The sequence below is a fragment of the Gorilla gorilla genome, chromosome 5 (genome assembly GCF_029281585.2).
Source record: "Gorilla gorilla gorilla isolate KB3781 chromosome 5, NHGRI_mGorGor1-v2.1_pri, whole genome shotgun sequence".
NCBI lineage: Eukaryota > Metazoa > Chordata > Mammalia > Primates > Hominidae > Gorilla > Gorilla gorilla.
The window spans coordinates 160241177-160268507 of NC_073229.2; the positions used below are offsets into that span (position 1 = coordinate 160241177).

Below are 27331 nucleotides of genomic sequence, written 5' to 3' on the forward strand. Positions count from 1 at the left end.
TCAATATCTAAAATGCCAAAAGACCACCCCAAGAAATGAGTTTTGTATCTTTGAACTTGTCTTAAATTTCCTGAAATTATAAAATTATTAGAGGCCCCTTCTTCTAAGCACTTCTTCTTACCTAAAAAATCCACAGGACATATATTTTAGAGCTTATAAACCAAGTCGCTGTCCTGAGCATTTTGTTACTTCATCGGCTGTAACATAAATGCTGAGGGAGTACTCCAGTGAGTAGGTCACAATTCTCATCATGAGTGACAGGAGAAAACTTGTCAGCCTTGTATGCAGTTGGAAGGCATGGCTGACAAAGACAAAGCAGGGTTTAGTTGTGGAAAGCCTTGGGTCCAAGGGGCCAAGCTTACTACAGAAAAATAGAATCACTAGAGAGAAAAGAAGGACAAATTTCAAGAGAGACCGAGTCGCAGTTGCATGAATGTGGTAGTAGAAATTGAAAGGTACAGGAGCCAGAAAATTGTAAAATAAAATCACAGCTAGAGCTATGATGGGAATGAATGTAAATCTTCCGTAAAGGTATCAAAAAGGAAAATTAAATAACTAAGGGTAATAAGACACATATCATGCAATAATTAGAATTTTAATGTTTCTTAACCTCTGGAATTAAAGCCAAAGCTAAAGAAAGATTGTCTTTCTTGCTTCCTTCTCCAAATCTTTTTGGATGACACCCAAATATTTCACATAAATCTATAAATGTAAGTGACAAGCACTTCAGAAAACCTGCAGGACATGTACATTTAGAGGATCTGTGACAGTCGTTCATTCAAAGAAGTCGATAGTTTGCTGAAGAAAATAATTTAGAAAGAAAAGAAGGGACAGGCAGACAGGCAGGCCTAGAGCACCCAGGAAAAGGAAGTCAGGTAAGGTCACTACAAAGAAACATTCAAATATAAGAAGTGTAATAAAAAATACATACAGAAGTGAGAAGGAAACAGTCACTGTTTAAAACATTTGTAACAGAGATTTCAAATTTGCACACTCAAATATGTGATGAAACGTAGCCTGAGTCTCTTCTTCAACCAAGAAAATTATCCTCTTGAGCCCACCCTGATGGGGAATAGGGAAATTTAAACTTGTTAATTAGCACCATGGTGGTCAGTCTCTTCTCGATTACTTCTTTTGAATAAATACCTTGCCACTCTTTGCTCCTCTCCAAGTTGGCATCTGGGTGAATATGTGCCTTGGGTTCCCACGTACCTATCCAATGTTTCTCCTGCACACGCCTGAGAGGTGCCAACCTCAGAGGGAGAAGCAAAGGCATGTTCGTGTGCCACTGGGTTCTGCCTGTGACGCTTCCCTGCAATTCCCCAGGGTATCAGGAGTAGACTTTGCAACTGTCTCTTTGACATGACCTTACCCTGTGCCATATCCTCTTTCCTCCCAGCAGAAGGAAGCCTCAATGTGCCCATATCTATAGACCCACCTCTTAATATATTAAAGGGATCTAATAAAAGAATAAAGAAAATCCTTTCATCTTTCCACAAAGACAAGCTCTTAAGATTATTGTCCTTCTGCAAACTCACACACACAACAAAACCCGAAAACCTGTTACTCTGAAGGCCAAACAATGAATATCAACTCCCTTCTTTTCTTCTCATTCTTGCTATAACATTCCAAATGATCTTCCACGTATGCCTCTAGAGGGGTGGAAGCAGACGATATGCACAAGAGAGTGCAAAAGAAAAGAAAATGGCCCACGGACATACATCAAAAAACATTATCTCTATCACACACTGGTTAAGTTACTATGTGCTAGGCCCTATCCTTGAGCATTGCGTATTCAATATGATTTGTCTGAGTTACATTCCCCTGTAACTAGAAGCATCAGCTAGACCTGATTCTTCTACCCTCTCTACTACCACTCTTTCTCTGTCTCTCTCTTAAAATAAACACATACATTTCCACAACCATCTCAAAATGTTGACACTGAAAAGTTTGACCAAATGACTGTAATACATGAAAAAAGATGTGTACAAATCTCACCTTTCTGGTGGGTTTTCACATTGAGAGCTGAGGTTTTGTATCTTCCACTAATTGGAATTGTCGTCCTATTCATACAATGTATTGTATTCTGGTCAGGTCTGATACGTTTTCACTGCTTAAATGTGCTAATTGGAAATTCTGAGAGCTCTTCTCCTCCTTTCTTTGGGCCTTATCCCCTAGAAAGAAAATGGGGAGGGAATGTAAATAGACAAAATTGGACTAAAACAAATTTTGTTTTGAAAAATTTTTGAAAATGTCTCAAATCCTCCAAAAATTGTTAGAAACATACTAGGAGGTCACAAAATGGAAAATGATGTTTCAATGTTACATACAAATACTGAACTTCTTATGCTAAACAGTAAGCATCAACCAAATAGGTGTTATTTCAAACTTAGAAATAGAAGAAATTGAGACTTCTATTTACTGGTTATTTATTTAAGATATTCAGAAAGGGAAATGAAAAATTCAAATTTCTAGTTTTCTTTACTCAGTGCATAGCATTGTGCTTTCTGTCTGGGACAGAATAAAGGACATTATGACCTATTAGAAGAGACAGATACAGAAACAACTCACTGATATCAAGGCAGAATGGCATATGCTTTACAATAAAGTGGAAATAATACTCTATGGGAACATAGAGGAAGAATCAAAAAAGTGTTTATTGAACTAAGTTTGTTTAGTGCCTATCATGTGCCACATAGTTTCTTCATTCCTTAGAAAATAAATATTCATGAACCAGGAATGTTGAGGTAGATGGATGGATGGGTGGATGGATGGATACATAGATAGATAGATAGATAGATAGATAGATAGATAGATAGATAGATAGATAGATAGACAGATCGATAGATAGATGTGATATATGATATACTAAATGTACATACACAAAGTCTGTGCCAATTGCCAACACATAAGAGAGTGATTAATTCTGCCTGTATGATGGTGGTAAAGGAGGTGTCAAGAAAGGAGATGATGGGCTGGGCGTGGTGGCTCACGGCTATAATATCAGCACTTTGGGAGGCCGAGGCAGGTGGATCACCTGAGGTCAGGAGTTCAAGACCAGCCTGGCCAACATGGTGAAACTCTGTCTCTACTAAAAATACAAAAATTACAGGCGTGGTGGCGGGTGCCTGTAACCCAGCTACTCGGGAGGCTGAGGCAGGAGAATCCTCGAACCCAGGAGGTAGAGCTTGCAGTGAGCCAAGATTGTGCCATTACACTCAACACAGGACCAAATGCAAGAAATTCCAGGGAAGGCCAAGTTATGGGGTATAAAATGAATCAGGGGAGGGCTAGGATAAGACTAGAAAGATAGGCTGGGGGTCAGGTTGCCAATGGCCTCATCTGTCTTTCTGAGGAGTTCATCCTATAGGGATAAGAAAACTTCAGACAGTTTTAGTGGGAAGTGATATGATAAATTTTACATTTTAGAAAGATCATTCTAGCAACAGTGGCTGGTGAAGAGGTGGAGTTAGAGTGAGCATACTAACGAATATGTATAACCATAGTGGCATTCACTGACCATATTTGTAAGATGTTGAAAATTTTGAGATGCTGAATATTTTCTCTTCAACTTACAAACCAAATTTCCCAAGTGCTATAGTATTTTACACAGAGCCACAAGAAATAATATAGAAATAATCAAGCCAAAGCCCTTGACACATGGTATCATCCTGTCTTGAAGGATTTATATACCCTTCCATCTAGACATGCTGTTCCAGTCATGTTCATCTCTTCTCCAAATGCAGAACACAGGTTGTCGCCATAGTCTCAGAACAGTCTATCCTTCTTACATTGCCAACTCACATTTCTTCCAGTACTTAGATTGCCTGTTTTGTTTGTTTGTTTGTTTTTGAAATGAGGTCTTGCTCTGTCACCCAGGCTGGAGTGCAGTGGCTCAATCACAGCTCACTGCAGCCTTGAACTCCTAGGCTCAAGCAATCCTTCCTCCTCTGCCTCCCAAGTAGCTGGGACTATGGATGCACACCACCACACCCAGCTAATTTTTTTATTTTTGTAGAGACATGGTCTTGCTACGTTGCCCAGGCTGGTCTTGAGTTCCTGGCCTCAGGGGATCCTCCTGCCTCTGCCTCCCAAAGTGCTGGGATTACAGTTGTGAGCCACCACACTGGCCCTCCATGTTTTTCTAAGCAAACAGTTCTTCCCACACTAGATGCCACTGGATGGATGAGAAAACATATAAGAAAAATATGGTTTTTTATGTATCTTATAATGTAGTGTGTTAAAGTTACATCCTCAAAAACAAACCAAGTGTGATCAGTATTCCATGAGGATTGGGCATTAACTGACTCTTTGTTGGTTGACCCAGGAAGGTTCTGTGATGGACTGATCATTACAGCTATGTCTTTAGGATGGTTAAGATCTCAACAAGATGTGAGAAATTTGGTGAGGGAATAAACGTGAACATAGGTACAGAGGCAAAGAAGCACAGGAAATGATTGAGAATGGAGATTAGTCAAATTGGCTTGGCACAGCATTAGGAGTGAAGAAGAGTGGGAAACAGAAAAAGACATTAGTGGGACCAGACTGCATATGGACAAGAAATCTTAGCTCTTGTAGAACCATTGAAAATCTTTAAATGGAACAGTAAAGGGTACTTTCAGTTGAATTTTTTAATGAAAATGGGTCTTTGAGAGGATCTAATTAAATCACTGCATTTTTTTTTATGGTGAGAAAGCTGAGACTCCACAGAAGTTACACAACATATGTGGGGCACAGAGCTAGTTATTGACTGCACAAGGGCCAACTCGAGGTCCCTTGACATCCAGCCATGCCATTGACTCAGGCACGCTGCTGGTCATGGTCTAACCCTGAAGCCGCTCAACTCCAGCCGAGGCTTCTCTAACATGATAATCTCTCTAAATCCAATTTTCTGTCCTTTTCACTCCCAAATACTTAACGTCTCCGTGATGCGTGATGGCACTATATAAGTGTGTAGTGTCCATCTTTCCATGAGCAAGAGTTAGATGTTTGCATGTAAACCTACATGTGATATGTATACACACATTTTTCTTGTTTCCAAACTTAGATTAGAAATTGTCTAGGCAAGTCCCAAGCCCTCTCTGTGAATTTTCCCATCTACATTGCCTGCAATGTACTAAAGAGATAGACGTTCACCAGAAAATTAAAAAAAAAAAAATGCCAAAGGTGAGAATTTCACCAGGATTGTGAATTAACAAAGTTATATGTAAGAGAGATAGATAGAGGTGGTAGCTGGTAGTTGCTTAATCATTATAAATAAAATGTTACCGTGGTCCTTTTCAGGAGTTCTGCTGCCTTCTGCATTGTTGCCTGGAGGTAGAATTTCAAGCAGGGCCAGTGTAAGTGGCTATTGAGGCTTGGGTCTGTGGTACATGTGCCCATAAGCTACTGAGGATCAGCCTTTCAGTTCCTCAGGCTCTCTTTGCAAAAGTAGTGGTAACCATGATTCAGGGCCTGTACTCAGAAAGCAAGATTTAGCTACATTTAGGCAAGATTTTATAAACTGGACAGGCCTAACTCCCACCATTTGTTTTTCTTTCCTGCTTCTATAAGGTGTTTGTAGCCCCGAAGGAACAGTGTAATCTTTGATGACCATTTTTCCTCCTTTATCCTCTGAAACTTTCTCCTCCTCCTCCTCCTCTCAGATGCTTCCCAGGCTGCCTGCTAATGCCGTTCAGAGCCTGTCTGTTTATGACTACCCAAATAAGGCAATAGTTAGAAATACAATTGAAGTGGCTTCTTCTTTTAAATCAGCAATAGACCTTGTTCCATTAAAAATAAGATCCTACTCTGAACCATTGCAGAAATTTTTTTTGTTGCTTATAAAGAAATGTCAGTGAGTGAGGGGAGTGGGGGCGGGCAGAGATTTCTGATGTTATTCTTAATTATTTTTACTCCATGCTCTCTGTACCTTTAGATCTAGCTGAGGCAGAAACAGTGAAATGCCATAAAATAACCCTCTCTCGAAGTATATTTGGCCTCACAGGAAACAGGAAATACCAGAAAAGATCACAAGAAAAGCTGTAATCATAAGATTTCTAGCCTAATTCTTTTGACGTCAGCAGTTTAGATAAGTCAGATAAGCAATCGCGAGCATCCGCGAGTTCTTGAGTGCCAATCCAAATACCCACAGTGCATCTTCAACCCTTTTGAACTCTCGCATTGTTGTTTAGCCCCTGCGAGGAGGCTCTCCTCTCTTCCCCGCAAGAAACATATCCTGAAAATGTGAATTATGGATTTTATGTCAACATTAAGGTGTTCAAAGACATTACGCAGAGCTTCTAAATTGGTCCTGTAACCAATTCAGCTTGCTGGATGCATTGTAAACCCTGGATGGGGCCGAGTGTTAATAAAACAAAGGAAAACCAAGCCTGGTTCATCTCAAAGGGAGTTTGCTTCCTGAAGTTTAACTTTTCCAGTCTGGGCAACTCATCTACGGCCATGTAATGTCTTTGATAATATGCTAAAAGATTTCTTACCATATCCAAAGTATTTAGTAACTCCTTCATTCTTCATTATTTCCACCTTTCGTTCGCTACCACCACCTCCATTGCCCACCACAACAATATACTTATGGGCTGATTAGATATAAATGATATTGAGGAATACACTCCCCTTCGAGACATTTTCCTAACTTCAGAACCAGGACCATGGAACTTGACCATTATATAATAAGCAGAGGCACATGTATGGGCTGTTCAGAGGGATGAAGTAGGAATTTAAATAAAGATTTAAATAGATATTACATTACATGTACATTTAAAGTAAAAAAAAAAAAAAACCTGAGGATAAAAACTTCTTTGCACAATATCTACCTATTTCCAAAAAGACTTGTAAGCTTATATGAAGCTTACAATAAAATGTAAGTACACAAGCACATAAAACCATTCTGTCAGGATGAGAGATAAAGCCATATATAAAAAGTAGGAGGAAAGAGAAGAGTTACGCAAAGCAGTTGAGCAAAACTGGGATCAGAACTTCCTAGCAGACAGGGCAAAGGGGAAGCAAAAATGATTACTGCATTCATTATCTCCAGGAAGATTTGCTGGGAAGAAAGATATTTTTCCTGGCTTCGGGTATGTGGAGCAGTTTTTGATGAGGACTGTCAGTCTTGTACTGGAGAATGTCCTCCTGAAGAGCTGAAGTAAATGGGAAGAGGTGAACCAGCTGGGGAGAGTTTTGCAGGCTCTTGTAGTGAAAGACGGTTCCATAAAGAACTGAGGAGTTCCAACTGGGGCCCATCCCATTGGCTCCCCATGGAAGAGTGCAGCCATGTGGGAAAAGTGCAAGTCTCCACCCAGAGCTCAGTTCTTGTGGGTGTATAAAGTTAGGGTACAGCCCCCCCACCCACAGCATGCCGAACACATGCTGCTAATCCCATCATGGGCATACCTGCCATTATAATCTTTAAAATGGAAAGAGAAAAATTAAGAAGCAATGCTTCCTTTTAGATAGCAGAAGTGTTTTTGTATTTGCCTTTGGTCTGTGCCAGGCATTTCGCTTCAATTATATACACATTGGTAAGGTGCTCTAACTAACTCATAGGTGGATCCTGAGTCTTCTACCTGGTTTTTAACCTGGCACTTCCCTCATATGACTACACTCTTCCATCCTCATTCCCCCCAGTTGCGGACATATTCTTGATCCCTTATGTCAGACCAGTCCCAAGGCACAAGCTGGGTCCTATCCCATTGGCTCCACTGAATGGTCTCTATGCTAATAAAGACATACTTGAGACTGGGTAATTTATAAAGGAAAGAGTTTTAATGGACTCACCTTTTTTTTTTTTAAATTATACTTCAAGTTTTAGGGTACATGTGCACAACGTGCAGGTTAGTTACATATGTATACATGTGCCACGTTGGTGTGCTGCACCCATTAACTCATCATTTATCATTAGGTATATCTCTTAATGCTATCCCTCCCCCCTCCCCCCACCCCACAACAGGCCCGGTGTGTGATGTTCCCTTTCCTGTGTCCATGTGTTCTTATTGTTCAATTCCCACCTATGAGTTAGAACATGCGGTGTTTGGTTTTTTGTCCTTGCAATAGTTTGCTGAGAATGATGGTTTCCAGCTTCATCCATGTCCCTAAAAAGGACATGAACTCATCATTTTTTATGGCTGCATAGTATTCCATGGTGTATATGTGCCACATTTTCTTAATCCTGTCTATCATTGCTGGACATTTGGGTTGGTTCCAAGTCTTTGCTATTGTGAATAGTGCCACAATAAACATATGTGTGCATGTGTCTTTAGAGCAGCATGATTTATAATCCTTTGGGTATATACCCAATAATGGGATGTCTGGATCAAATGGTAATTCTAGTTCTAGATCCCTGAGGAATCACCACACTGACTTCCACAATGGTTAAGCTAGTTTACAGTCCCACCAACAGTGTAAAAGTGTTCCTATTTCTCCACATCCTCTCCAGCACCTGTTGTTTCCTGACTTTTTAATGATTGCCATTCTAACTGGTGTGAGATGGTATCTCATTGTGGTTTTGATTTGCATTTCTCTGATAGTCAGTGATGATGAGCATTTTTTCATGTGTTTTTTGGCTGCATAAATGTCTTCTTTTGAGAAGTGTCTGTTCATGTCCTTTGCCCACTTTTTGATGGGGTTGTTTTTTTCTTGTAAATTTGTTGGAGTTCATTGTAGATTCTGGATATTAGCCCTTTGTCAGATGAGTAGCTTGCAAAAATTTTCTCCCATTCTGTAAGTTGCCTGTTCACTCTGATGGTAGTTTCTTTTGCTGTGCAGAAGCTCTTTAGTTTAATTAGATCCCATTTGTCAATGTTGGCTTTTGTTGCCATTGCTTTTGGTGTTTTAGACATGAAGTCCTTGCCCGTGCTTATGTCCTGAATGGTATTGCCTAGGTTTCTTCTAGGGTTTTTATGGTTTTAGGTCTAACATTTAAGTCTTTAATCCATCTTGAATTAATTTTTGTATAAGGTGTAAGGAATGGATCCAGTTTCAGCTTTCTACATATGGCTAGCCAGTTTTCCCAGCACCATTTATTAAATAGGGAATCGTTTCCTCATTTCTTGTTTTTCTCAGGTTTGTCAAAGATCAGATAGTTGTAGATATGTGGCATTATTTCTGAGGACTCTGTTCTGTTTCATTGGTCTATATCTCTGTTTTGGTACCAGTACCGTGCTGTTTTTGTTACTGTAGACTTGTAGTATAGTTTGAAGTCAGGTAGCATGATGCCTCCAGCTTTGTTCTTTTGGCTTAGGATTGACTTGGCAATGCGAGCCCTTTTTTGGTTCCATATGAACTTTAAAGTAGTTCTTTCCAATTCTGTGAAGAAAGTCATTGGTAGCTCGATGGGGATGGCATTGAATCTATAAATTACCTTGGGCAGTATGGCCATTTTCACGATATTGATTCTTCCTACCCATGAGCATGGAATGTTCTTCCATTTGTTTGTATCCTCTTTTATTTCCTTGAGCAGTGGTTTGTAGTTCTCCTTGAAGAGGATGGACTCACATTTTCACATGGCTAGGGAGGCCTCACAATCGTGGTGGAAGATGAAGGAAAAGCAAAGGGACATCTTACATGACGGCAGGCAAAGAGAGTGTGTGCAGGGGAACTACCCTTTATAAAACCATCAGATCCCATGATACTTATTCACTATCACGAGAAGGGCACAGGAAATACCTGCCCCCATGATTCAATTACCTCCCACCAGGTCCCTCCCAAAACACATAGGGACTATTAAAATTCAAGGTGAGAGCCAAACCATATCACTGTGGAACTGTCTTTCATTGTGAGGGTCTGTAAAACTGTCCAGGTGGCTCATCTCTACATATGTGTATAGAATTAGAGCCAAATGTCTGGCACAGACCAAAGGCCAATCTAAAAACATTTCTACTATCTAAAAGGGAGCACTGCTTCTTAATTTTTCTCTTTCCATTTTAAAGATTATAATGGTAGATATGCCCATGATGGAATTAGCAGAACATGTTTTACGTGTGGGGAGTGAGAAGGGCAGGGAGATGATGTACTCTAACTTCTGTGCTGTAAAACATGTGGATTTGCCTTTCCAGTAGTAAACCTTGAAAGTATTCTTTACTTCTACTTTTTAATAAAACTTTTTGCTCTCTACCTTGAGTACCAGCACTGAGTCTTTTACTTCATTGGTAGTCCCTCAGGGTAGGAACACACGTAGATGGAGACACTCAAAAATTCATGTTGTGTTAAAAGTTCAGAGTAAATATCTGAATACATTTTTCATTTTATTTGAACCCATTTCACACACTTTGCCCAACATTCTTCTCAGTGAAAATCCTTTTAGTATTTCCCAAAGATCCAGAAAGATTGGAAAGAATGTGCATGTTTAGATTAAAAGATAAATATTACACTGAAAGCAGCACAGTAAATATGAAAACAAGTGGATCCATTCCTATTCAGTACAAAAGTGAGGAGCAGCTGGGTGCTAAGTGTACCTAGATCTGCAGTCCAGACATTGTTTCTGAGACCACTTCCAAAGAAACTTACAGAGGAGGGCTGCCCATGTGAGGGGGCGGGGTCTAAAGGAACCAGATTAACAGCAGAAACAAAACAAGGTTCTTGCTCCTTTGCACAAAGAACAAGTTTCTTTCTTTGTATTAGTAAGACACTGGACAGTGATCCTGCAAGATAAGGAAGGAGAAGAGTGGAAGACTAAAAGATTCCAGAAAGTATAATTTCCAAAGTAACACCGGCTTTTTAAAAGAACAATGGAGTTCAGAAAGGAAAAAGAAGACGGGAGCTAGATAATGCCAGAGGTGGCACAGAGAATGAGGGGAAACGTAGGAGGAGGAGGAGGAATCTGGATGGTACTAGAAAGACATGTTCTGTCTATGTGTGTCTTAACTTCTTAGAGGTGAGCTGCTCCTATTCCTGGCAGCTCACCAAGGTCAAGGTCGACAGTTGCTATACATCTTCAGTCTTTCCCACACTAACCATGTTGAATAACTTTGCCCCTTCATTGGAAACCAAGCTTTAATTAAGGGCCAGCCAAGATATGTGTATACACAGGTGAACTGTTTATTTATAACGGTGATATGACTTCTAATTATATTAATGCGTTTTAAAGGCTTCTTGGGCCATCTTAAAAATTGTCAAGTTCTTTCTGCAGTTCTTGCTTTTTGGCAATTGCCCTACAAAGCTGAAAAGTTAGAGGCACACTTTTCAGTAAGCCTTCAATTCTGAACTCCTTTGCAGATAGAATCCTTTTTTTTTTTTTTTGACAAGAGTTTTGCCCTTGTTGCCTAGGCTGGAGTGCAATGGCATGATCTTGGCTCACTGCAACCTCCGCCTCCTGGGTTCAATCGATTCTCCTGCCACAGTCTCCCAAATAGCTGGGATTACAGGCACCTGCCACCACACCCAGCTAATTTTCGTATTTTTAGTAGAGACGGGGTTTTGCCATGTTGGCCAGGCTGGTCTCAAACTCCAGACTTCAGGTGATCCACCTGCCTCGGCCTCCCAAAGTGCTGGGATTACAGGCATGAGCCACCGCGCTTGGCCGACTCCATCTTTTTTATGTTTGTGGTTCTGGTTTATATCCTTTTTTGTTAATCTTATGAAAAATTAATAGCCTTCTATTTCCCTAAGCCCCTCCCCTTTGGCCCTATCATTAGGCATACTTCTCTTTAATTCATTATCATGGTTAAAAGATGAGCTCTGGAGCCCAATGGCCCTGTATCTTTACTAAACTCTTTGGACCTCGGTTTTCTCATTTGTAAGATGGAAATAATCAAAGAAACTGCATTGTGGTGTGATTGTGAAGGTTAAATCAGTTAATCCACACAAAGAACTAGCACACTGCTGGTACATAATAAGCTAAGTGATGTACATGCTAATGGTTATTATCCCACACTATTCTCATTTCTACTGATTACCCAGAAATATTAAGTTGCCTTTTTAGCTTATCGTTGAAGATCAGGAAGCACTAACTCAATTCACATTCCCTCATCCATGGTTCATTACTCTGAGTCATAAATAGTGGAAAGAAAAGTCATAGAACAGACTTTTGGCTTAATTATATTTGCAATTCCCACGGTAAATCTTGAAAGTATCCTTCTATTTTTTAATCAAACTCTCACCCATTATACATCAAAGTATACAATGAAAGCCTAATACCTCTAATCATACAATTACCAAAATGTTCTGAATGGTTTAGGGTGGAGATACAGGTTTAAAATTTGGTTGGGTCAAATTACATGCAAAAGTAATTTTGTACACACAATGTTGAATTTGCCAGTATTCGGAAGGAGAAGTTTGTGTTCTTATTTTTGAGTTGTCAATTATTCATGGTATGAATGGCCACTTAAGTCAAAAACCTATGTCATCACAAAGCTTTTACTTGAATCTAGATTCTAGATCACCATTTTGTTGGGATGATATCTGCTCACAGTTTTTTGTTTGAGACGGAGTCTTGTTCTGTCACCCAGGCTGGAGTGCAGTGGTGCCATCTCAGCTCACGGCGACCTCCGCCTCCCAGGTTCAAGCAATTCTCCTGCCTCAGCCTCCCAAGTAGCTGGGGTCACAGGCGTGCACCACCTTGCCTGGCTAATTTTTTTATTTTTAGTAGAGACGGGGTTTCACCATGTTTTCCAGGCTGGTCTCAAACTCCTGACCTCAGGTAATCCTTCTGCCTCGACCTTTCAAAGTGCTGGGATTACAGGCATAAGGCACTGCGCCCGCCTCTGCTCACAATTTAATAACGCAAAAAGACAATCTATAACACATTGCCATTAGAATTCCAACCACTGCTTTTTAGGAATCAAAACTGATCACTCTTGACAAGTGGCAGATCTTTCCAAAGCACCAGATAGGGGGGAACTCAAAAATCAGGGGTTTTGTAAAGAGATCAACATACAGTAATAGTTTATCTCCTAATGAAATTGGCAGGGGTCAAGGTCTTCCAGTTATGTTCAAGAAAAACCATTAGATATCCTCATGAGATTTCAGAGTTTGGATAATCTTCAATTGGAAATAAAGGACACCCTGAAAACATGTAACATCTGCTCACCCACAAATGTCCAAAGGAGGCTGAAAATATTCAGAATTCCCAGCATGCTCACTGGACAAAAGCTATGTCCCCATCCCACCTCCAGTGTCTATTTCCTGGGAATTCAGTAGCAAAGCAGAAACAATAACCAAAGGGAATTAAGAAAAAAGAATACCTGGTTAATTACTTTTAAGGTAATCAGACTAGTAAGAATTATCTGAGTTTTGGATGTACTATTCATTAGCAGCCCTAGTTTATGATATTCCAATGTTTTAAGCAATGGTAGATTCAGGAGGCTTATAAACCTCATCTTTTATCAACACACATGTTAACTGGTATCCTTCTGTGCTGTCAAACATGTGGATTTGGGGAAAATGTAAGAGAGGGGATGAGGAAGAGAGATTTTAATGGGTGGTATTTTACAGAATTCAGGGGGAAAAATAGTATACCATGTCCATTTACTAGAACTAAATGACTACTAGAACCAAAGTCACTTACTTTAAATAACTACTCAACCATTGAGGACACTGATTTGGGGGGAAAAAAGTGATTTATATAACGAATAGTTTAATAGAAAGTAAGCCTTTTAGGTTCTGCTATGGAAATAGCAGAAATAGGATTAAAGAGTCAGCAACTTAAATACACATAATCCATGATTATGTCTTTTCAGATGCATGAATTATGAATGAGTCAGTCTGAACAGTTGTTTGTCATGAAGTGTGTTGACAGGTCAAGTTGACCTGTGCTTTGGGCCAGGGGTGGTCTAACTAACAGCAACTTTACAGTTTAGGAGTTAACCCATTTATGCCAGAGACTGCAATTTATTTTTGTAAAAAATCAGACCTTGGTGATGACCTTGAGCAATAGGATATAAATAACTCCCACAAGGTTAGTCTTCCAATAATGGAACACTAGGCATAAATGGGTTGAGTGACTTGTTTCTGAGGCAGAGAAAAGATGGAAGAATGAATGCAGACTTCATCTCTGACCCCAATTGCTTAATAATTCCTCAATGCAATTATACAAAATTAATCAAATCACTGGATGGAGAATCAAAAGGCAATCCTCCTACTTGCTATGCCGATGTAAACTTTCCTTCTCTGTGCACCAGAGCCAGACAAACTGGATGCTGTGGAGATCTGAGCTGTGGTGGAACCCTGCCAGGAAGGCACAGTCACTTGAAACAGAGCCCGCATTTGATTTAAGCTCAGAATGACAACTTTGGCAAGGAGGGGTGGTGGCTTTGCTGCAGTTGAGTGGGAAAAGCCTAGATGCTAGGCATAAATTTATAAGTTTTAATTATGCAAACTCCAAGAACGTAGTAGCTGCTTGAATACTATCCCAAAGTCTACTCGATTAATCTCCCCAAAATCATGCTGCTCAGTTTTCATGACTATTTCACATTCAAAATTTTAACTCTTACCTCCTCACAGTTGAAATAAATGGACTGCTTCCATAAGTAAAAGGCTAATCATCCTACATCTTAATTAAGAAAACAGTGAAGGTGGTGGTAGGAACATTGAACATCACTTTATAGGAAGTATTTGCCATAAATTAATCATTCCTGATCCACCTGAACTCTGCCAAGCTTGGAGAGGGATAGGAAGACATACAAATTATAGCCCTTCCCTTTGAGAATTTTCAACCCAGTTTGGAATTGAGGAACCAGGCATGAAGAACTAACTAAAATTCAAACCCATGTATTCTAATGTGGAATGTTAATCTTGAAAAATTGGAAGACACATATATCAGAATGAAAATGGATAATTATTTTAAATCTAGTTTATAAAAATGAATAGCTAATATATCCCTCCTTCTTCTTTAGCTAATCATCATTTTGCAGAGCATTTTTCCTGAATAAGAATGATTTCTAAATCTAGGTCATAATCCCAGACCTTCACCCTGTTCCTGACCTTATGGGGAAAGGGAGTGATTCTTTTGGCTCCCATTTGATTTGTTATTTTTTCCTCTCCTTGTACTTTCTCCTCCAGTTGTCTCCTCTGCCCTTTCTTCTTTTCTGCCCACTTTAAGGAAACATTATATTACAATTCAAATGTATAAACAGTAGTATGCATGAGAAGTATGTAAGTAAGGACCTAAAATCATTTTATTAGCAGAATAAAAATGCCATAAATCAGAGAAAAGGTGTAAATTACAAGAAAATCTAAATTGTGATAATATAAACAACAGAGTTATTATAATAACTTCCATGAGACAGCAATTTAGGATGTACAAAAATCATTTATTTAGATTAGCTCCTTAATTCTTATAACAACCCTGTGAGGTATACACAGAATTAGTACTCCACTTTACAAATGGGAAATTGAGGCTCAAGTCACATAAATGACTTGTCCCAGATCACATAGCTAGTAAAAACCTAAATAAGAAGGTTTAGTACAATATCTGCCACTGTCCGTGCTGAGTAAATTCAAGGTTATATCACTATGTGACCAAGCTGAGATTCTAATCCTCTCCTCCTGATTCTAAGCCTAGAGTTCTTTTCACTTCATTTGCTTCATTTGATATATTCCACTTCTTTTAAAAAAAGAAGTCCTTGGAGTTGTATTGGCTGCTCTCTCAGTGAAGGCATCAGTAGGAGAATTGTCATACTATTTTCTGGAACATTGTGCCATGCATAGTGACTGTTGTGTAATAGATGCTCAATATTTATTTATTGAATGCATGAAGGTAAATGAATTAGGCAAATGCTATGGAGTTGGCTGGCACCCTCTGCTTTATGTTACTTTAAAATAAATTGTTATTATCTAGTAGCACAACAAACAGTTTTATTTTCAAATGAATCAATATTAGTGTCAATGGCATTGTTTGCAGGCATCAGAGATCATAAAAAGTTCTGCATGTGTGTGTGTTTCTGTGTGTATGTGTTTGAATTCTTTTTCCTCTCATCTGGCTGATATATTGTCTTCACTTGTCCAATTCTTAACAAAATATTCACACCGTTACATTTAGTTGACTAGATACATAGTTTGGAATTCTTATTCATGAATTAAACACTTTCTTTAAAATTAAATATAGATTTGAATACTCACAAAGAAAAGAAAGAAATTTGGCACAGTTCAAGGAGATTTGTTGTGGGTGAAGAGGTCAAAGGACAAGTCTGGATCAGGAATTCTTGGGCAATTAACTTTTAATGATTCCTCTTCCTCTCTCCCACCCCCATATAAGAAATAAGGGCAGTATTGCCTGCCAAACATGAAATTCAGATGTAAAAATTGGGACAACAATACCCCTCACTGCCTTCAGCTACTTAGTACCCTGCAGAGGTCATATGTGTCCAAACTCAACCACTCATAGAGTAGAAGCCATCAAACCCATTCATCAAGTATTAAATAAGCATTGAATCAATGCTGGGCATAGTACCATGCTGGGTAGGGCAGTGACAGTTCGAAGTGAGGGGATAGAGGGATTACAAAGACTAAGATAGTGCAAGTGGAGATTGAGAATGCAACTCTATACCCAGTGCTGAATCTTGATCTGGCTCTTGCTACATATGTGATTTTTGGCAAACTAACCTCTCAGACCTCAGTCCTCTCATTTTTAAGTTAGTACAATTCCTGGTACATTGCCAGAACTCAAACATGGGATATTAGCATTACTGTGCCAGTCCTTATGGAGGGTGCGATCTAGGGATAAGACAGAAATTGAAACAGTAAAATAGCATGTGATGCCTACTGTGATAGAGCCGAGCAAAGCTCTGTGGGATCGCCAGTGCGTGGAGGCCTAACCACCTCTAAGGGTATGCTGGAGTGGTTGTGAACTAAACCATGTTCTAATGCTTTGCAGGCAATTCTTACGCCATCCTCATAAGGCAAATACAGTACTATTATCCTTTTTAAAAAAATTTTTCCACCTTTATTGAGATATAATTGACAAATAAAAATTGTATATGTTTAAAGTAGACAACATGATGTTTAAATATATGTATACATTATGAAATAATTACCACAATGAAGCTAATTAATATATCCATCACCTCACATAGTTACCTTTATGTGTTTGTGTGGTGGTGGGTGGTGGTAGGAATATTTAAGATCTAAGTTCTTAGAGAATTCCAAGTATAGAATACATTTTTTAAATTTATTGTTATTTCAATAGTTTTGGGAGTACAGGTGATATAATACATTATTACTAACTATAGCCACCATGCTGTACGTTCAGTCTCCAGAAGATATTCATCTTACAGCTGAAAGTTTGTACCCTTTTCTCTTACTTGTGGATAGGGAAAAAGAAGTATCAAAATGTCAGGACAGATGTCAGGATCACTGAGGTGCCAAGTAAACAAGATGGAAGAAGATCATTACAGGCACGAGAAGAGCAGCTCTAGGGTCCTGAAAGATCCCTTCCTCTCACCACCTCATCCTTTCCAGCTCCAATGCCCAGTTCGCCTGTGAACTGACCTAAAGGACCAAATTGCTCTCTGGAGTGAATCTGGAGTAGTTTCCAAGGCCCCAGATTGAACTGAAGGCTGAGATTGCTCTAGGCATGCACTAGAATCTAGCAGTTGATTCTAGCCCATCTCAGATTCTTGTGGAGCAGAGTAGACAGGAAAAGGAAGCAAGGAGAGCAGAGACTGTTAACACTGACCCATGTTTAGATTTTCTGCTGTCATTCTAGATTCTCAAGATATTAGTATGGGTTTGAATCTTCAAAACTGAGACATATTGAGAGACAACAGTAAATAGTGATGAGAACTTTTAATTGAATATTTGCTAGTATAACCTTGATCAGGCTTTTCTGTAAAATTAGACTAGTATTAGTGACCCTGCCTACAAAAAACAAGGTTCTAAAATAGCACTATGTGAATCTGAGTCTCAAGTAAATATGGGCAAATATTATCGCAAGGGCTTGCAGAATTGTAGGCAGTGACCTGGAAGAGCATGTGGAGTTACTTTAATGAACAGCATCTGATTAACCAGACCCATGGAGACTCTGGCTCAGTGGCTGATAAAGCCCTTAGATACATACCATTTTAAAACCACAATGGGATATCTTGAGGTTAAAAGTAAACCACAAATATCTCACAAAAATCAAAGGAACTATGTATACTCATTAATATTTTTCCCATCCGTATCCTTCCACCACCTTGGTAAGTCAGGACCTCCTCATTTTGCACCTAGACTACTGCAGTAGTCCCCTACCTGTGTTCCCTGCTTTCAGCATGGCTTAAAGATGAACCCATCTTAATACAAGTTACTCTTTCCATGGCGCAGCTCTGCTTATGCTATTCTCTGGGAAATCTTCCAGTGGCTCCCAGCTAACTTAGCATCCAGGGCAGGCCATAAGGCAGCCCCGCCCCTACTTTCCACTTCTCCGCCTCACTTTCCCTGCACACCAACGAAACCGCACAGTTCGTGTTTCTCATATTGACTGTTACTTCTGCCTCTGAACGTTTACTCAAAATTGTCCTCCCTAGACATTCAAAACTTCATATCCAACCCTCTCATTTCCAAATTCCCTTATCCTTCAAGAATCAGCCCTACCCCATCACCCATAGCATCTTCTAGCTTATGCTATAGTTATTTTTCAATATTCCATATCTTCCTGGCTAATGTAATAAATTCCCCTCCAACACCCATTTGTCCAGTCCAAGGTAGCTTCTCATTAAAGTTTTTTTTTACTACATAATTAATAATATTGACTGAAAAATATAATTCTTTTTAATGCAATGTGTGGAGTATCATCTGGCTTTGGATTTTATTAACATGTGATAAAACTATGAAAATATTCACAACTTCTTAATTGAACAGCTTTTTACTCTGGGATTTGTTTTAGTGTGCAATGGAAGACTATTAGTATTTAAAATTTCTCTGAGAGTGCAGCTGTATTAACATTACAGCTATAAAGGAAAAGCACAAACAGGCCAAACAAAGGCTTTGAGAGAAGAAAAACAAGCCAAATTACTTATGATTATTTTCTCTCTGTGCGCAAGGAGCCAAAAATTACCAAACAGCAGGCAAAAATAAAAACTTCAGTTTTTTAATCTCATAAATGCAAAAGCTACCCACCTGCTTCTCTGTTGGTGGCAAGTTCATTGAGTGCCAGGCTAGGAACAAGCTGCTCAAAAGAAGGAATCCGTAGGAGACCACTTAGGCTGTTACCCAGTGTTCTCAAATGTGGGGCCTTCATGGAGACAGTTCCTCTCCTTAAAGCTTGAGTGTCTCAGGTTCACTCTCATTCGTCCCCTTGCTTGGTTCTGACCCCTCTCTCAGCTGTCTCTTTTCGTTTTCTCCACCTTCATCTTCGGAACCTTCACCAAGAACTTTACAACAGAGGTAAGACAATCAGCTCCATCCATTTCCCTTCCTTCTGAAAGCAAGTCAATTCCCGTGGCCCATAAAGAATGGTTTTCATTGTCTTTAGCTTAATTGTCACTCTTTCTGGAGGGCCTTTCCTGATGTCCCGATTAGGAAGTTAGGCACCTACCCTTCATTCTCCTTCATGACATTCATAATTATGTTTCATTTCTGCCTTCCTCTCAAAACACTGTAAGCCCCCCAAGAGCAGAAACAGTATTTGTTACTGCTCTATGCCTGGCACTTGATAGAGATGCTCAATAAATATTCATTGTGAATGAATGAATAAACAAATGCAAGTAACAGAGTCCAACAATTTGTAGGTTTACGAGGGTGGCATTTGTTTGTGTGTGCAAATGCATTTATATCTAATCATTGCCAGAGCACAATTTCATGTATGCCTAAAAGTCAAGGAAGAGACATCTACTTGAACCTCTCTGGGACTAGTAGGACTTGACAGCAGCTACCTGGAAACAAAACACTACAGCTCGTATTTCTCGGTTTGCTTGTAGGGTTTTCTCAGTTTGCTTTGAAGATGCCATAAAATTATGTTATTAACCATTTCTCCTATACAATTATTTACAAGTCAGCTTATCAAATTAGACGTTTGCTTCACAAAACCACCTTTGAGGCTAAATCACAGGGCTAGAATAATATAAAAAAACTGAAATTGTCATCCTTTTTTCCTCATCTGAGAAGTCATACTAATGATTATGAGTGTCTTGCTAATTTAAAAAGAGACTTTGGGCTTGATTTGGCTATTTCATAAACTTCTATTGTAGTTAATGGTATACTCTGTAGCCAGGGAGTGAGAAGGCATCACAAAGCATCTAATTGAATCCCAGGGTGCCAGGAATATTGCTGCTTTAACTTCTATTTCAGAAGCATTGTAGGATTCTGTTTAAAATCGGCTCACCCCTTCCATATACCCTGAAGCCATACATGTTGCTTTCCAAAAAAACCAAACCAAACCCAACAGCAAACAAGAAATTCAGGGTATACAACCGTATATCAATTAATATTAAATTATAGAGTTCAGTGTCTCAGATTCTATTACATGGTGATTATGTAACATTTTCATCTAAATAGTTTAGTTTATTCTGGATTTTTCAAAGTCTGATTAGGCATAAATTTCAGAAAGATCAGATTTCTAGAATAGCAGCTATTATGGAACAGTTAATATTTCAGATTTTAACCACTAAGGTATGCTCTTTATTTTTTATCAGTTCTTAGTAACAATGTGAAAATAGTATTTCCCCCTGTGATCTTCAGAGTTCTAACTGGTGGTTTACAACAAGGTCACCAATTTTACACACCACTGCCAACGGCTTCCTCAAAGCTCACAATCCAGTGATTTCCATAAAGGCTTTTTTTGTTTGTTTGTTTTAAGTTTTATCCAGGCATGTCTATATGTGGCTCTTTGCTTATTTTTAGCCAGTCTGACTTAATAGCAGTTCAGAAGGAAAGACTCTTGTACCTGCGAGGCAATACAGCAATTCCTGTTTCCATTGCACAACAGCACAAAGGCCTTGCCCATAATATTATACTTAATGCTGGGAAATGTGACTCCCCCAGGATGACTCAATAACCCTTAGAGCAGACGTGCACCTTGGATTCCATGTTTGCTGTTTGGGTTTGGTTTGGTCCTTTTAGAAGGCAAGATGCATGGTCTCAGAGTAGATAGGAGAGGTGGGATGACTCCGAACCAAATACTGAACAGAAATGAAACGTTATTGATGCTCCTTTACAAAGCCATCATTTTCTTATTATAGCACCCATAAATATGAGAGATTCAAAGCCCTTAGAGAACATGAATGTGACACTTTGGATCTTTGAATAAGTTAATGAAATAGGCATAACCTGGGCAACTGCAAAAGAATAGATGTTCAGCCCTTTCACTATGCAGGTGCAAACCAGTCATGAAAACAGATATTTAAAGTTTTTACTAAAAATCCTTTTTAGGATTTTTAAAAAATCTTCAGGTATGCAATATGTCCTGTTACACAAAGTCTCATGATAAATACTCTTTAAAAAGAAAAAAAGTTGAATATCACTTAGCAACCGAAGAACAAAAGCAGAAGAAATGGAGAGACAGAGCACAAAGCTGAAGCTAGGGAAATATGAATACTGGTTACATCCTTATCAATGACTCCCTGAGTATTCCTTTGGATAACCATAACCATTTTTTTTTTTTTTTTGAGATGAGGCCTCACTGTGTCACCCAGGCTGGAGCACAGTGGCACAATAGACGGTAGCTCACTGCAGCCTAGAACTCCCGGCCGCAAGTGATCCTCCCATCTCAGCCTCCCAAGTAGATGGAACCACAGGTGTGTGCGACCACACCCAGCTAATTTAATATTTTTTATAGAGATAGGGTCTTGCTATGTTGCCCAGGTCTCAAATGCCTTACTTCAAGCAATCCTCCCACCTCAGCTTCCCAAAATGCTGGAATTACAGGTGTGAGCCATTGCACCCAACACAACAACCATGTTTTTTCTCTGTAGGAATTCCTCCACACATTGGGAATGTACCTTTCTCCTTCATTCACAGAAATGTTCTAGATAATAAGATGAGGCATGCATGTAAAATTTTCAGCTTAAAGCATCTTCAATGAACAATTGTTCAAATGAACAATTTACCCATTTACCCATTTACCCATTTTTCTCCAAACCAAATAATCCCAATTCTAAGTGAGACCTCATTGAATTTATTTGTTTCTCAGCCCTAATCATCTGCCTTTGCTGATTTCCATTGCCCACTTTCAAATCCCTACTAGACTTTATGAAGACCTGTATACCCAAAGCCCAGTGTAAATATTTTTAATTGAAATGAAGGCATGAAATGTGTCAGAATTTAACATAAAACCTAAAACTACATAGGACATTCTAATTAAGACTTGACTAGCAATATCTAGGGACTTCTATGCCGGAAGCATAACTAGAATTAAAGTGTTTGACTTTTTCTTTTTAACTTTTTTGGTTTGCTTTGGTTTTGTATTCTATTTCAACTATTGTAAGTGTGATTTTTGACCAGCATTTAATGTTGATATAGATGTGGCTTCACATCTAAGCAGGGAAGGTGTTTTTCAAGTGCTGGAAGTGAGCTGCCAGTATTTCCCACACATCAGGCCCTGTTTTTTCAACACCTTGCGGATCGCTAATTGGAGTTTGCATAATCTACCGCCAAATTGCAAGCATTCCTTTGAGATGAGTGGAACACACACTTCCCTTCCAGAATCAATGAAAAGAGAAGGTCAGGAAGAGGAAAAGCAGCAAACAATGATCTAATTAATTTAGAAGAAACTGAATTTCTGGTTCTTGATTTCCTTCAGAAGAAAAAAATGAAATGCCACCTGAAAGGAATGTTTGTGATTCATGTTTTAATCCCCCAAACAGTTCAATTGTTAGCTGCTGTCGACGAAAAAGAGTTAGACTCTATAAAATATTTGAAGAGAGTTAGTCCGAGCCAAATATGAGTGACCAACGGCCCGTGACACAGGCCCAGGAGGGCCTGAGAACATGTGCCCAAGGTGATCAGGCTACAGCTTGGTTTTGAGCATTTTAACATAAGACATCCAACAGTACATGAAAGATGTACATTGGTTCAGTCCGGAAAGGCAAGACAACTAGGAGAGTTGGGGCTGGGAGTGGGGGCGGCGTGCCAGGTCATTAGTGGATTCAAAGATTTTCTGATAGGCAATTGGTTGAAAAATCTAAAGACCTGGAATCAATAGAAGGGAGTGCCTGAGTTAAGAGAAGGGGTTGTGGAGACCAAGATTCCTTTTTTTTTTTTTTTTTTTTTTTTTTTGAGACGGAGTCTCGCTCTGTCTCCCAGGCTGGAGTGCAGTGGCGCGATCTCGGCTGACTGCAGGCTCCGCCGGGTTCACACCATTCTCCTGCCTCAGCCTCAAGAGTAGCTGGGACTACAGGCGCCCGCCACCACGTCCGGCTAATTTTTTTGTGTTTTTAGTAGAGACGGGGTTTCACTGTGTTAGCCAGAACGGTCTCAATCTCTTGACCTTGTGATCCACCCGCCTCGGCCTCCCAAAGTGCTGGGATTACAGGCGTGAGCCACCGTGCCCGGCCTTCAAGATTCTTATTACACAGATGAAGCCTCTGTGTAGCAGGCTTCAGAGAGAATAGATTGTAAATGTTTCTTAATCACACTTTAAAAGGTGCCAGACTCTTTAGTTGATTCTCTCCTGGATCAGAAAAAATACATAGAAAGGGTCAAATATATGTCAAAGCAATCTGTTTTAGGGTAAAATACTTCGATTTCTTTCAGGGCCTGCTATCTCATGTTAGTATCTTATTGCAACAAAGCATCTGTTTTGTCAGTCTTAAGGTCTCTGTTTTAATGTCAGTGCTGGTCACCTGTGCCTGAATTCCTAAGGGAGGAAGGTATAATGAGGCATGTCCAACCACCCCTTCCCCTCATAGCCTGAACTAGTGTTTCAGGTTTAGGTTAGAATGCCCTTAGCCCAGAGGAGGGATCAATTCAGTTGGTTGGGGGGCTTAGAATTTTATTTAGGGTTTACACTGCCCATAGAAAAGGAGAAAGAAATAATTTTGAAATAACTTTAAAATGTGCTTTCGCTTTAAAGGCTGAGGAGCTGGAAGCAGTAAGCAAGCAGGGACAAATCATGAGGAGAAAACACTCTCAGCATGCAGTGAATCATCTTTAAACCATTCACAAGCACGTGCATAAGTAAATATGTACATGTGAGGCTACACTGATCAAATCCATGGAGGAATTAGAAAATAATCTGTAGTGAATGCATCCTCCATCAACAAGTCCTAATGGTTTCCCCTTCAATTCAGTCCTTGAAATTGTACAGTTCAAAACTGTCTCAGAAAAGCAAGGCTAATATTCTTTAAAAAGCATTTGATTATATAAATGTGCAGAGTTTTTAAGGCATTCAAGAATACAGTTATTGCCTATTTTAAATTTTTGAAATTAATATCTAGCCAATTAAAACGAACTAGGTCTTTTAAATGAGTCATTTTCAGCTTTTTTAAACACTTAGTTCTATAATATACAGTTATAAAATGTGAAAAATTATCTTCAATTTTTGTTTTAAATTACTGTTAAAATCACAATATCTTTCATCAGAAAATAGAGCAGAGATGAATTGCCTTGGTAAAAATATCACAAAAATTAATGTTAAAAAATTCAGAATGGTAAATGAAGTGCTTAAAGAATCAGTTTAAAAGATGGCAAATCTCTTTTTCTATCTATTGATCAATGAAACTATCTCTAATCCGAGTCATCATTAAAGTGTTATGCAAACAGAAATCTGAACTCAAATGAGCACAAAAGACCCCAAAACTTTAAGTATATTAAACTGATAAATATCAAAAACTTAGAAATTCCCCCAAGAGTCAATTCTTTCTCAGCATACATATTAAGTTGCAGGGAACTGATCAGTTGAATAGCTCAACTCAACTATATTCAACTGTATTCAACTGCACTGTATCTTAAAGTATGAAAGCCTATATAAAAAAAAACAGAAGATTTAAAATGAATTTTAAGAAACAGCTACTTAAACTCAAAACCAGTTGATAAACATACCTTTTGATGCAACAACAGGAACAGTGTAATTAAAAGTGGATTAAGTCCTTGAATTCCAATTGAACAGGAGAGAAAATCCATATATTTGAATTCTTTTGGGTTAGAATCCGTCAATGATATTAAGGCAAATTATTTATAATTTCACAATGATATCCAGTTAGAATATTTATTAATCTTTATAAATACCCATCCAATTTGCTTTCAGGCCTATATTTTTCACATTTTATATGACTATAATATGTCATTCTCAAATAATATTAGCATAATCAAGTCTCATGAATAACAATATTGTTGAAAAAATATTAAGTGTTCTCTAACCTGCTTTTTTATTTTAAAAGGTTAGTTAATGGCATTGATCCAGATAGAATAGCATTTTAGTCCTTCTTTCATGACTTAATTCATTTAATTTAAAAAACATTGAAAATTTTTTAATACGTTAAGGTACTAGAAAACACACTCTCATTTAGAATGGCATTCTTTAAATGTATTGTTAATAATTTGCAACATATTGACTTTTTTATTATGACCAAACTAAAATACCATAATAGATTGATTTTCTTACATGATAATAATGGCAAAGATTTGAATCAAAAAAATCTAAAGTCAGTATAAAACAAACTACTTGGGCTTACGTAGGAACCAAACCCAAACTCTTGCCCAAATGAACAATTGAAATTCCTGTTGAGGTTTTGAAAAATCTCCACCACCCCATCAAGTGCCCTACTTTTCATGCAGCCCAGCACTTCCAAACAGAGCCAGCATGAGGAGCCCTGAGATCCCTGTGGTCGGCCCTTTCCCAAGTATTCCAAACCCACGCCTGGACCAAGAAGCTCCAGGAATCTCATCAGAAGCCTTGACTCCAGGAGGTTTCGAGTTAGATTTCCAAACCAGAGAGGTTTGGAAAAGAGCATGTTGAACCTTCGACCCACTCTTGACTTGCCCATCCATATTTCAGTTACAGGCACTCACCTAAGAGTACTGACTTCTCTCATGACAGCTGCATAGTTAATGTGCCATTTCCACTGTAAGAAACTTGGCTGGGGCCAGACAAGATGGTTCAGTTTAACAACCTAATAAATATATTGAAAATAACCAGTGAAAACAAAATTACAGAGACTGCCTTGTAGCTCAGCTGCCATTGTCTCTGTAGCCAACTTCAGCCTTCACCTCAGCATTGCACAAATTTCAGAATCACTAACACATCAGAAAGGTTGGACAAGAGGAAAAGTAAACTGGAAACACACACACACGTGTGTATATGTAAGTTTAATTCTGAAGTATTGAGAATTTTATTTTCAAAGTGCTAGACAGGCAACAGAGAGATAGTTCATTTCACAATTACAGAAACACCAAGAAATTATAAACTTCTCTGGATGTCAGTTTTCTTACTGGAAAAATTATGTTAAAATTATATCACTCTAGCCAAGTGTAGTGGTGCATGCCTGTAGTCCCAGCTACTAGGGAGGCTAAGGTGGGAGGATCGCTTGAGGCCAAAAGTTCAAGGCTTCACTGAGCTGTGATCACACCACTGCACTCCAGCCTGGGCAACTGAGCAAGATTCCACTCAATAAATAAATAAATGAGTGCAGCATTCTAATGTTTTAAGGATTAAATGACACAATCATATAACAATGCCTTACAAGGTACACAGTGCAGTAACAAGTAAATGTATTTTAGCTTTTTTCCTTGGTTTCCATTAACATTTTTTTCCTTCAGTTAGTCATTCTAAAAATATTTATTAAGCATCTATTTTGTTTTAAGAATTAAATGAGGTGACCCTACAACAGTGCCTTAAAAGGTACACAGCACAAAAACTAAATATATTTTAGCTTCTTCCCTCAGTCCCCTTTAACATTTTTTTCATTTAGTCAGTCATTCTACAAATATTTATTGAGCATTTATTATGTAGCAGGCATCATAATTGGTCTTGAATATATAATGGCAAATACAATAAACACAGTTCCTGCCCTTAATGGGGAAAACAGAAAATAAATAGGTGGGGAGGCGAGGAGAGAGAAAGACAAATCGAAATTGTCCTAAGTTCTGTGAAGGACCTAAACAGGGTACAGTGAGAGGAAATGGTGGGAGAGGGGCACCTGGTTAGATAGCTCATGGCATAGCTGATACTGTAATTTTGTTTTTTAAGTAGAGATGAGGTCTTGCTGTGTTGCCCAGGCTGCTCTTGAACTCCTGGGCTCAAGCGATCCTCCTGCCCTGGCCTACCAAAGTGCTGGGATTCTGGGTGTGAGCCACCTCGCCCAGCCCTGTTTATTTTTCTATTGATCTTAAGAAAGAAAAAGATGTCTTCTAATAACTATTTTACCTTAATCAGTTTTAAGACAAGCTTTGCAGAGCTCCATGACCCTCTGAAGATACCGTGGCCACCTTGTAGTTTAGAGTATTTCGGACAGATGGCTGTACTACTGAGAGCTTTTCTGGACAT

At 38.9% G+C, this 27331-nt stretch overlaps 1 protein-coding gene and 1 long non-coding RNA gene across 3 annotated transcripts in view; one reads left to right on the plus strand and one right to left on the minus strand.

Annotated features, from left to right (window-relative positions):
• PDE7B (phosphodiesterase 7B) overlaps window positions 1-27331 on the plus strand; it is a 343143-nt gene that overhangs the window by 194883 nt on the left and 120929 nt on the right. The window lies entirely within an intron of this gene.
• LOC129534339 (uncharacterized) lies at window positions 2000-27292 on the minus strand. Its single transcript, XR_008680892.2, has 4 exons — window positions 27212-27292; window positions 19030-19283; window positions 5269-5454; window positions 2000-2174 (listed from the first exon to the last, which is right to left on the minus strand). It is a non-coding gene; the product is annotated as an uncharacterized lncRNA (long non-coding RNA).